This window comes from Haliotis rubra, unplaced genomic scaffold (assembly GCF_003918875.1).
Source record: "Haliotis rubra isolate DU_JTF1 unplaced genomic scaffold, ASM391887v1 Scf106, whole genome shotgun sequence".
NCBI classification, from domain to species: domain Eukaryota; kingdom Metazoa; phylum Mollusca; class Gastropoda; order Lepetellida; family Haliotidae; genus Haliotis; species Haliotis rubra.
This window is the reverse complement of record NW_025764959.1, coordinates 663,319-677,099: the sequence shown is the minus strand read 5'-3', so window position 1 is coordinate 677,099 and position 13,781 is coordinate 663,319.

Sequence of the window (13,781 nt, the reverse complement as noted above, 5' to 3'; positions counted from 1 at the left end):
TAACCACCAGGCTACCCCATCGCCCCCTTTAAAACTTAAAACTTAGTTATAGTCATAGATACTTAATTATGTAGATCGTTTTGCTTCGGAATTGATATTTTAAGTAACGGAGAAGAAGAAAGATCAGGTTCATTATTATATGTGGCAAGAAGAAGAGCTATGTTTATTTATTACATCAAGGTATACACTACCACAGAGGTGGGAAAATTGACAAAGGAAAACTTTTTTCGGTATTCCATATTGGACTGAACTTCAGGGCAGGAGATAGGAAACTTGAAAAGAAGTAGGACAACATTGAGATCCGGAGTTGGAACTGGCCTCCAGCAAGCTATATAAGCGCAAAGAACACATAACAGGTGTAACTAGTGAGCCAGATGAATTATGAAACATTTTTTAAGACCTCATGAAACAGGGGCAATCTGTGACGTCTTAGTTAACGTCATGCTGCCTAAACCTCGACATAAAATATAGAAATACGATTTTATTAAAGTTCATTTGTAAATACCAATTTCTTATAAAACAAGGAATTTGAATTTAGTGTAACCATAGTTGTCTGTAGTGTCTCCTTTCACTTTCACACGAGAAAATTCAGATCGGCTGAAAGGTAGGTCAGTGTCTGAATTGGTTCATGAGACTCATGTTGCTGATGCAGCCATCGAGTCCCAATTGCATAGATATATGCTCATAATGTCACTCACTGGGCTGTGTTATCTGGAACATGTAGTTGGAATATTGGTGGTTGTGGCATTCAGAAACAAACAAACGAAACTTACCGACACAGCACACCTGTCCAGTTGGACAAGTCAAAGTTGTAACAACTCCTACTGGGCTGCAGTTTTCAGTACAGACGATTCCGGGAAAGGTGCAGCCTGAAACAGACGAATTAATTATAAATCCAATGGCGGGTCAGTGTTGTCAGATAATACCTTGTGAAATAGTACTGCTCGAAATGTAATCGTGAATATACAACAAAAATAGTACTTCATCTGAACCTGTAGATTCAATACACGAAATGGATTTACCAAGCCAAAAGTATTTAAATGTCAATTCATTTACAAAAGGTTCATGAGTCATGTCACACGCATACAGACTCATCATTTCCGGCAACAAAAGGCGAAACAAGTTAACGAATTGCCTAAACGTTGCAAAAACTCCAAAACTACTTTTTCTGCTGTAACACGAAATGCACGCGCATACAGACGGTATAAAACTGCCTAAACATTACATGAGTAAAAACAACACACAAAATATGCCACGTTTGAGGCAAATCTTTTCTTTTCAAGTTTGGTCAAACACACTTCCTACTTTCGTTTGAGCACTAGTTTATCGTTCACTTATTTCATCATGTGAAGCCCATTTCTGGTGTTCCTCGCCGTGATGTAGCTGGAATATTGCTAAAAGCGGCGTAAAACCAAACTTAGTCAGTCAGTCATCATGCATAATGTCTGAACTTTCAAATTAGGGATTTTTATACCCAAAATCTTGACTTTTGAAAGTATTTATACCGTATAAATGCAACCAATATAAAGGTTTGGATAAACCTTTGTTTATTGTTTAACGCCGCGCACAGCAACATGTCAGCTATATGACGGCGATCTGTACATAATCGCGTCTGGGCCAGATCATTCAGTAATCAATGACATGCGCATCGAAATGGGATGCGATGACATTCTGTCAATTAAGAATATGTAAATGTTACCCGCCGTTTGGATATTCTTGTTTGATAAATGTGAATACATAACCACTTCCCGCAATCCTTCTCAAAAACATAACTGTCTTACAGGAAAAGGGATGCTCATTAGACATGTCGGATATCCCGAGACGTTCGTGAAATCTAATACTAGATGTTATCAACAAATTGACACAGTGGTGAGTAGGGTTTCACACAAGAGGTGAGGTGAGGTGAAATTGGGTTTAACGTCGTGCTTGAGAATATTTCGCTCATATGACGACGAGCATGGGTGTGTATGTGTATGTGCGGCTGGTTGTACTAGCCCATACTGAAGCTAGTGCTAGTTCACTGAGATACCATGCCGCAGTGAAGCATGAAAACCCCACTCAGACACATTATACTGACTCCTAGCCGACCAGTCCTTGTTGCACCCATTAATGCCGAGCGCCAGACAGGGACCAACAAGTACCATATTTTAACGTCTTTTACATAAGAGGTAAGTTCGCTCAAAGGAGCATACAACTTGACGGTTGTTTAACGCCGCACTCAGCATTTTTCAAGCTATCCGACGGTGTCAGACCACTTAGTTGCATCACCTACGCAAACTGGCATTGGAACGCAGCACACCTTTCATCGCTCGCTCACCTACCAAGCCTATAAGTGTCAAACCAGGATGAGTGAGTGAGTTTTCTTTTTACTCAGCAATATTTCCAGCTGTATGGCGGCGGTCTGTAAAATAATCTAGCCTGGACCAGGAAATCCAGTGATCAACAGCATGAGCATCGATCTCCGCAATTGGGATACGGTGATATGTGTCAACCAAGCCAGCGAGCCTGACCACCCGATCCCGTTAGTTGCCTCGTACGACAACAATGGGTTACTGAAAACCAACTCTATCCATGCCAAATGAAAACGCACTGCCATAATCATAATCTACCTCGTTTAGCATACAAATATTCGGCCAGTGTGCCACGTCCAAACTTCAAATAAATGTGTCCTTGGCAAATGTAGTAAGCAGATACAACGGTTTTTCATTACCTTGACCATTTACCCCTGTGAGAAACAGCATCAGAAGAACACAGCATGCTTGAGTAACGGCCATTTCGAGTTTCGGCATTCATCCGCTCTTGAACAAAACCGGATATCGTCTGCTAAGATTCTCTATCATCGACATACTTAAACAAAGAACATAAAACATTCACCCCCGGCACTGTGCGATCACATTCATGCCTCATGGCATACAAATCGTTTATCTTTCATGTCACTTCATATTTTGAGTATGCATAATGTATTCAGCTATTATCTTTTTGGTAGGATGACTTTTATGAAAATCAAAATTCCTTAATGCTTCTTCATGATATCTAATTTTGAATGATTTTCTTTCAATTTTACGTAATGGTCACACAACGTTTGGTGGAGTTATCTTGTAATATCAACCATTAGTTGTGATCATTAGTATTCACAATCAACCTCAGGAAACGAATCCCCCAATTTCATATTAATAAACGAACCTGCAAATCGGCAGTATTTCTGGCTCGATGATGGCGGTATTTAAATATTCTTGTCGGGGTAGACAATCAGTCAAATGATTGGTATCGTCAGCAATGTCCGGTCGGGGCGAGATGCTGTGAAGCACAATGGCTTGGCCTGATACATTTAGTTTCCTCCAGTGACAAAAAATACGAAAAGAATAGGATTGTTGGGGATCTCGCCCAATCCGGTATCTACACGGGCACAACAATGAAGAACTGTCGACAAGGGGTACCTTTCTGGGCCATGTTTTATATCACGATGTCATTTTCCCTAGTTATGGGATTTTCAGTGTAATAATGTGCTCATTCAAGGCCACTTTAATGAAAATCATAAATGTGAGTGGAAATGTTTTATCATGTGATCAGCGTTCACCGAATTGTCTCAGTGGGGAAGAATGAGGTGAGGTGAAATGGGGTTAACGTCGTACTTAAGAATGTGTATGTGTGGCAGCTTGTACTAGCCTAGACTTCAGCTGGGTTTATAGTGCTAGCTCACTAAGATACCATGTCCCAGTTAAGCATGAATACCCCACTCAGACACATTATACTGTCTCCGAGCCGACCAGTATTTGTTATACCCATTAATGCCGAGCGCCAGGCAGGGACCCACAAGTACCATATTTTAACGTCTTTTGGTATGACGTGGCGAGGGATCGAGACCAAACCTATAAGTGCTAAATGAGAGTGACTGAGTGTGTTTAGTTTTACACCGCACTCAGCAATATTCCAGCTATATGGCGGCGCTCTATAAATAGTCGAGTCTGGACCAAACATTCCAGTGATCAACAGCATGAGCATCGATCTACGCAACTGGGAACCAATGACATGTGTCAACCAAGTCAGCGAGCCTGTCCACCTGATCCCGTTATTGGCCTCTTACGACAAGCATTGGTTACTGAAGATCAATTCTAACCCGGATCTCCAGCCACTGCACCGCGGAGGCGGTTAATAAAGCAAGGAAACAAAGCGTAGCAAGAAACTGTCACAGAATGTGGCCTCGGGAAATGTTGAACAAGCCATCCTATGGCCGTTCTTAGGTTATGTACATATACAAAGTGGTTCAAAGATTATCTGAAAACAATACTTTCAAACGTAACTATTATTATCACACGAACCCTCTCTGTTGGATTTTTCATTAAATAGGTACTCGAAGGTGGGGATTTTCCCTTTCATATCCCTTGTGATGACAGAATCACATGCAAGCATGGCCTGCTTGACTGTATTGATTTTCCCATCACAAGGGATAAATATTTCAATGTCAAAACAGTTCAGGATCTTTTTAATAACATTAATTATCTTCTAATTATTGATTTTTAAAAGGAAATTGAACTAATTGACAAATTTGGATTGTAGAAAGATGTATATTTCATAATTAAAAGTTTAAAGGGGCACTGATCCAGAGCAATTTCCGTGGACTGGTTGTTCCTTTTGTTATTGTTTTTCTCCCGTGAGTACCCGGATGATATCCCAGAATTCTTGACTGGTTCGTTACCTCTGCTGCGCCACCCTCATGCGCAATTAATAGTATAAGTATAGACTGATCAACAAAGATGAAATCTTTTCTACTCGATAATATTTCCATCTTCATTATTTTGATAACAAATGAAAACATTTTGAAGTTTGACCATCTGACAGTGGTAAAAAATGTTAGGACTGGACAATAACGAAGTCAATGTACGTCTTGATATTTTGACCTATAATCATAATTAGTTTATTATCATATTTGTATGTATTTTGAAACTTAATAAAATGCACACGATCTGATTATACTTAGTGAATTACATGGCTGTAATATCTAGACATTTTATAGATCATATTTCACACATACGCCCTAAGTGCGACCTATATATAGTGTATGTGGACCGCCTCCTTGGTGTAGTGGTTAGAGCGACCGCCCGGAGAGCGGAAGGTCGCGGGTTCGATCCCCGGTCTCGTCATACCAAAAGACGTTAAAATATGGAACTTGTTGGTCCCTGCCTGGTGCTCGGCATTAATGGGTACAACAAGGACTGGTCGGCTCGGAGTCAGTATAATGTGTCTGAGTGGGGTAATCATGCTTCACTGCGACATGGTATCTCAGTGAGCTAGCACTATAAAACCAGCTTAAGTCTAGGCTAGTACAAGCAGCCGCACATACACATACACATACACACGCATGCACGTCATCATATTAGCGAAATATTCTCAAGCACGAAGTTAAACCCAATTTAACCTCACCTCACCTATAGTGTATGTTGTCTGTCTCATTACACTTCACGGCGGAAAAAAATGATTCTGTTGAATGCTATAACAAATGAATAAAACAAAATGCAAATATTAAAATTAAAACAGACTAAAGTTATAGCAACAATATCAGGCTATTACCTTGTTCGGTGAATGTATCCATCAATATCCACATAAAGGAACGATATGCCATTCATCTGCAGCTGACAAAGAATCCTTTTCCATGTCAGCTGTCTTTTAACATTAATATGCGAAAAAGTGATCTATCATTTCAGGTTTTTCACATTGGTGTATAGTCCCATTGGTCACCCTAGATAACGCACCTGGCAACTAATTGCAAGATGTCCGCCATTCTTCAAAAAGTAATTTAGTTAGCCAATAATGAGCAATCAATCAATGTATTGGTGGTTAATCCTTTGAAGGAAGGACGTTGTTTTTTACACAGACACTGTACGACAGGGGGTATTCAGAATAGATTAGTGAATCTAAATACATTAACACTACTTTTTTTACAAATCCGCTGTGCAGGATAAAAGCAATATTAATCAATCAGCGTGTTATCTGTTAATCCTTTGATCGATGTTTGTTTTGTAACTCAGCTGATAATTCCTCTTGCTGCACTTCCATGTGCATATTATATAAGATGTACAAATGTAATACATTTGCCACATCAGACCTCAATATATACAGTATATAATGATGAGTATTTACTCCATACACGAGAAATGCCAAATGGGAAGCTTTGTCGGGTAATCTGAGTGGTGTTACCACTAATTATACCTGTTATAAATTCATTAACTGACCATCAAGTGAATGATGACAGATAACATGTGTAGGTTTACCACCAAACAAGGGTTACAGTAAGAGAGTAGTAATCGCTGGATTGCATGCAAGTTTGATTGCCTGAAAAAAAACTTATGGGCCGACACTGTTTTGAGGATACGAACGGAACTTCATTGTTGCATAAGAAATACATATAAGCATTTGCTGTGTACTTAGTTAAAAACTGTATATACCTGTGTACCTAAGTAAATTTTCAGATTTTTTAGCAATGGCAAAGTGGGGTTGTTTAGTTTTACGGATTCAAATGCATCAAATGTGTATTTTTAATATCATAGCATAGGTAATAGACATAATATTTTTACTGACTAAATATCGAGGTAAAAAGCACGGAAATAGGATCAAATTCGATCAGTCATCATACCATCCAAGCATTAGAAAATCTGAAAAAGCCTACACTGCTGGGATTCTTTATTACAATAAGACAAGAAGTACCGGGGATATTTTCCAGTAACGGCATCTGATGGTCATCCACCGTTCGTAATGTCCCACTGTTTAGGTTGAAGAAATTCTGCCAAGGTGGACAGTAACCTAGTCCCCGAGTGAGTAGCTTGGTTTCGTAATTAGTCTGTTGGCTAGAACCAGTGCCCCTTTAAATCAGTAGCAGAGAATGTTAGTGGCTGTATCGTCAAAGGGGGTTAAAGTATTGTAAAATTATTGTCCTCCTGACAGGGTATCTAAGTCCCAAAACGTCACAAGGGATGATTACTTATGTGTAAAAGCAGTGAAGGATCATTATGGTCATGCTAATTTTCATTTAATCATTATTGTAACGAAATACAATTGTCTGAATGTTTTTATCAGTATGTTATGTATATAACCGTTGGTTTATAATTGGTAGATCAAAATAGTAGCCGAGATTGTACTGGCTGTATCCTCATACAATTTTTGTCCCCCTGAGAGGATCCCAAAACATTCACAATTTTAATTTATAGAACTTGTGTTAGTTTAGTTCCTGGCTAGATTTGTGTGTAGTCCAACAAATGAAGGAGAGTCTAACTCCAGTCAGGCTCATGCAGGTAGCAACAGCACTGTAAGTCCCCATGGTCCAGAGTGTGGTCAATCTACTTTCAGCTGCTGGTGTTCGATAGCCTACTTTTATTTTGTATTGTCTTAAACAATTCTTTGGGGGTTGCATGCTAGTTTTAAATATGTATCTGTGGTGTTTAAAACATACATTTGTTTAATGTATTACGCATGTATATATGGGGTGTTTTAGCCACGGTGAAATACTGTTGGGGTGAGTACAAATCTTAACTCGCTCACTCAATTAAATCACTGTTTACGAAGTACACAAAGAACTTAGTTAAGCTGCCCCGACATATCTCACGATTGAATGAACCCCGATCTTAACCCTTTGGAGCATATCTGGGACATGATTGGTCGTCGCGTGCAGCAAAGGGATTATCCTGTACAGAACCTGGCCCAATTGGAAGCTGTTTTACACGAGGAATGGCGTAGACTGCCCCTTCAGATTAGTGTGCTGGCTGTCATACAGTGTTATGAGTGTTGGTTTTTTTGTAATTTGTAATATCACATTGATTAGGTGATGGTTATTATAATGTTTAAAGTGTTGAGTGTGGGCAATAGTATATTTAGCGGTACGCCTTTTTGAGATAACGCTTCAGAATAACCTGCCCATGGCAACCTTTTGTTTTGACTTCCGGCTTTCATCATGTCGTGTGTTTGAGAAAGTCCTGCATCGTTCTGAGAGAATAATGAGGGAGCCTAGCATTGCTAGAATGCTCGAAACTGTGTACGAGATATATAAAGGCTGGTTGTTGGGACTTTTCATATGGCTGGGATTGTACATATCTGTCTGCCATCGTCAAGTTGTTCAACATTTCAAGACCGACTGTGCTTGTCTATTCAACTGTCTAGTCTAGTCATTGCAAACAACCTTCATTCAGTATATCTGTTCTGACTGTAAATGTCAAGACTCTGGTGAGTTAATATTTTAGATTTGTGACCCAATATTGTAGATTTGTGACTCAATTGCATTGTACTAGAAATCTGTATTGTCATTCATTGTAGCTTGCCCATTGTTTGTTCAATATGTTATCGAATATTTTAGACTTGTCTGTGTTCCATTTTGCTGGTTCAAAGGGGATTCTTAAACCTTTTCTCACGGCAAATTATTAACCGTAACAACAGTCACATGACGGTTACACTCAGCATTGACCTTAAATCGTATAAAACACGCAAAATGACATTTTGAGTGTTCACATTCACCAATAAATTCACCATTAAACATTCCAGGACCATACTTGTACATACATGTTTTGTCTGGTGGTTGAGGGCACTGGTTCCAGGAACAGTGTTCCTTTGCCCAATACACCACTTCACCCCTTACTTCACCTAGACGGGTGGTAGAATGGGCCCGGTTCTACCAATCGGCTGGTCATGCCTAGCCCTGAGCACTAAAATTTACATTGCTCTATCATTATTTGGCTTGGCTTTTAGAGACATTATTGACTTGTTAGTTGTTATATATAATATGATAAATGAATTTTCAAACTTGAAAAAATTGCCTAGATGCTGGTGCCAGAAGGCGATGGCTCATAGGCTAATCTGGTAGGTCATATCTTTTCGAAATATTGTCCTGCTCGAGTACACACTACTGGTATCCCTAGTGTCGTCTGTTGAGACCCACAGACATGGAACATCGTCCTTGTTGACACTCCATGGTAGATGGGGAGCTAGGAGGGTGAATCATATATCTTTCTACCATGGCACCCCCACAGAAAAAATGTTCCCACAAGTCATGTCTTCACCGGATGGTGGTCTTATAAAGCTGAATCCTTTTGCGATAGCAAAGGGTATCGAAGGTTTGGCTGGTGAAGTAAATGGAGTATCTGGTTCTCTGTTGATTCAATCTCAGATTCTCCTCTAAACAAAAAGTTTAGCAAATGTTCCTGTTGAGATTTCCTCCCACAGGACAATGAATAGCAGCAAAGGCATCGGTCGTGACATAGGACGTTGTCTTTCAGATATGGCTGAAGCTGACATCATCAGAGAATTGCGCTCCCAAGGAGTTATTGATGTCACACGTTTCTCTGTTCAAAAGAATTATGCCGTCACAAAAACAAATACTTATCTGTTCACGTTTTCTCTTCCGAAACACTCACAATCACTGAAAGCTGGCTATAGCATCTTAAGGGTCGGTACATTTATCCCTAATTCCTTGAGGTGTTACACCTGTTAAAAGTATGGCCACGGATCTAAATCATGCTATAACCCAGCTACTTGTCATCGGTGTGCTGAAACATGTGACAACAGTAGTCTTTGTGTCAAACCTCCTAGCTGTGTAAACTGTTCTGGTAGCCATCCTTCCTCCAAGGATTGCCCGACGTGGAAACAATCAAAGATATCCATACTAAAGCCTGAACGGAATATTCCCTTCCCAGAAGCGAAGAAGATTATTTTTGCACAAGAACAGTCAGGTCCGTTATACTCAACCACAGTTTCTGCAACTATTCAGGCTTCAAAACCAAAACATGTATCTGTAGGTACAAGTGAGCTCCACAAGTGAGCTCTAGTTCACAAACTTCGACGATATCAAAAGGTGCTATTCAATCCAAGACATGTTCTGAGATAGATCAGTCCACATCGCAGTAACATTCATCGAACTCGGACACAATAGTGAAACAAACTTCTAAATGCAAACCAATCAGTGAAACATCAAAAAAGAATCAAAGTGGCAGAGCCCCAAAGGGGGTTAAAACCTATCCAAATATTTAATAAGTTTGGATCCCTTGACGACATGGATGTGTCCGACCAAAGTCATGGTAGGACGCATAGCTTGTCGCCCTCAAGGAAGGTGAGAGGTAGATCTCCGGTCCATCCTCCGCAGACATAATGTCCTCAGCTATAATACAATGGAACTGTAGAGGACTGAGGACTATTTTAAACCAATTTACAGTTATTAGTCGAAGATTTTAAACCGTCAGCGTTTTGCTTACAAGAAACTTATCTAAAACAGACAGATAATTGTGACCTACGTATCATTCTTTATCTCCTCCTGGTGATAGAGCTTCTGGTGGATCATCAATCCTGGTGAGGAGCAATGTCATCCATAGCATTGTTCCTCTTAAAACGAATCTTCAAGTTCGACTTACATTACAGGTTGCCTTTACTTTCAGTTCTTTGTATACCCCACCTTCAACAGCTGTTCAACTTACGGATCTGCAAGATCACTATGATCAGCTACCTAAACCCTGTTTAATCATGAGGGATTTAAATGGCCACGGCCCACTCTGGGATGGTACTTATACAAACGCCAAAGGTAAAATACTGGAGGATTTCATTTCAAATAATTACTTAAGCATTTATAATGACGGCACGAATACTTATTTACATCCTTGCACAGGAACCTATTCAGCTCTTGATTTATCTGTTACTGACTCCAACCTATTGAGTGAATTCGAATGGTCAGTCCACGACGACCTTTGTGGGAGTGACCATTTCCCAACATTATTACAACCCGTGATTCCATCTGATGTTCCTCCTTCATCAAGATTTTTAAAAAGGCTAACTGGCCTTGATATGAAACTCTTTGTGCTGATAAACTCAAACCTGAACTTTCTAATGGTATTCCTGATGCCATAAACTGTTGTTCATAGGAACTAAATAACATAGCTGAAGAATGTATCCCAAAGTCCTCTTCAATTCCTCACGTCCATGGTTTACAGATGATTGCAAACAGGCTAGGAAGGCAAGGAAAAAAGCAGAAAATTATTTTTGTCGACATCCTATGGTCCACAATTTAAACAAATATAAAATTTTAAACGCTAAAACACGGCGTACTTTCAAGCAACGTAAACGCCAGTGTTGGCGAACTGTGTCTAAAAAATTAATTCACGTACTCCGATATCGAAGGAATGGAACATGATCCAGAAAATCAAAGGTAAGGGCTCTAAATCTAGCATTCACCATCTGAAAGATGTGAACCAGTTATTGACTAATAAATCAGATATTGCAAATAAACTTGGTGAGACGTTGGCCAAACATTCATCCTCATCTAATTATGTACCTGAATTCCAAAAATATCAAAAACAAGAAAAGGTATCTCTTAATTTCAATTCAGATAATGGGGAAGACTACAATGAAACCTTTTCGATACATGAGCTTCATACTGCTCTAACATACATTATTAACTCCTGAAGCACTTACCTGAATCATGTTTAGAGACGCTTTTACATATGTTTGATGACATTTGATCCTCGTGGTGGGATGCTATTATTGTTCCCATTCCTAAACCTGGACGTGATCATACTGATCCCTCTAATTATAGACAGAACTTCACACGCTAGCTGCGTTTGCAAAACCATGGAACGCACACAATCAACAATCGACTTGTATGGTACTTGGAAACCAATAACCAAATAACAAATATACAATGTATTTTCCGTAAAAACAGAAGTGCAATCGATCATTTGGTACGTTTAGAATCCTTTGTCAAAAATGCCATAATTGATAAACAACATGCAGTGTCATTTTTTTTCGATTTAGAAAAAGCAAACGACACTACGTGCAGACATGGGATTTTAAAAGATTTACATGACTTTGGTTTACGAGGTCGTTTGCCTCAATTTATATACAATGTTTTAAATGACAGGCAATTTCAAGTCCGAGTGGGTTCAAGTCTGTCCGATCATTACAATCAGGATTCAGGGTGTCCCACAAGGCAGTATTTCGCCCGTCACATTGTTTAGCATTAAGATCAACAGTTTATCCCAGGTTTTAAATGATTCCATTGATGGATCATTATTTGTGGATGATTTTAATATTTCTTGTTGCGGTAAAAATATGCATACCATTGAACGGCAAATGCAGTTGTGTTTAGATAAAATAAATAAATGGTGTCTTGAAAACGGCTTTAAATTTTCTAAATCAAAAACAAATTGTATACATTTCTGCCGTAAATACAAACCACATAAAGATCCTGAACTAATTCTAAATGGCACCGCTATCAAAGTTGTAAAGGAGGCTTCTTGGGTCTTATTTTCGACTCTCATTTAACCTTTTTGCCGTATATAAAATCCCTTAAAGCCAAATGCCTGAAGGCACTCGATTTATTGAAAGTTTTGGGGTTTTTTTGTTGTTGTTTTTTTCTTTTTTTATTCCATTTCAAGTTGCATGTACAGATAGAAGAGAGACATGTGTTGGCATTTACATCAAGTTAGTACAAAATTGTATACACATATGAGGGTGTCCATATATAGGTAAATAGAAGTTAGTTTGAAAATATTATTATTGTAGTGAACACAATAGTTTGAGGAAGTCAAACTGCATCTGTGCTAAATTAGAATGTCAGAGTACCATATTTAAGTGTTGCCATTTCCTAGTAAAACAACTAAATTTATTATTTGTCTTTGCAATAAACCTTTCGATATAGCATATGTCTTTAAATAACTTGAGACATTCTACAAAGGATATATCTGGCTGTTTAAAGCTTGAAGTATAGATTAATCTTTTTGCAAGTAGTAAAATGTGATTTACTACTTGGTTATTTGAGGGCAGTCCCAACATGATGATGAATTTAAATAGTGTCATATTGGTTTGGAGGTTATCATTAAGGAATTCTTCAACTTAAACCCAAAAATTCCGAACAAATTGACGTTCAAAGAAGACATGTGATATATCTTCTGAGGCAGTTTTACAAAATGTAAATGTATCATCATCAACTAACTTCATTTTCAATAATTCTTTTTTTGTATAAATTATTCTGTTAATAAATCTGTATTGAAAGTCTAAGAGCTTACAATCATTTGTACATTTCCCATAATAGCTAAATACATCTTTCCAGTCAATCTGATGTTAAAAGACAGTGTTCCAATATTCTAAGGACTTGGTTGTAGAATCATTCTTAATTAGTTCGTCATAGAATATCCTTGAGCCTTAACATTAAAGATAATATATTTGCATATATTATTAATATGTGGTTTTTATGTAAATGGCGCGTTTCTTATCTGATATCTCCAGTTATTTGGAATGTTGTTTAACAAGTGTTGATAGTCTAAGAAAGTTCCCTGTATTTTACATCTCTGTTTTTAATTTTCAAAACTTAGAAAGCTATTTTCATCACATATATCTTTTATACTATGTATACCGCGACTAAACCAGTTTTAAATAATATATGATGATTTAAAGAAATGGTTCAACGAAAGTGTTTGAGTCAAGATTTGGTCTACATCATTTTCATGGAATAAAGAAATTTTCCTATAGAATGTCCTCCAAGCAGATAGAACGTCTCTCCAATAAGGATTATCATGGTCAGATAAACAGTCAACAGCATTGGAGCCAAGTGAGAATAAATTAATTACAGGAAAGATGTTTATCGTTTCTTTATTTTTGTTTATATAGTTTTTCAGTGAGGATAATTTCAAAGCATTAATGAAACATTCTATATCGATCATTATGAGACCTCCATCTTGATAACCTCAGTTTATAGTTGATCTCTTTATTTTGTCATTTTTATTTTTCCATAAAACTCTAGAAATTATTTTATTGAG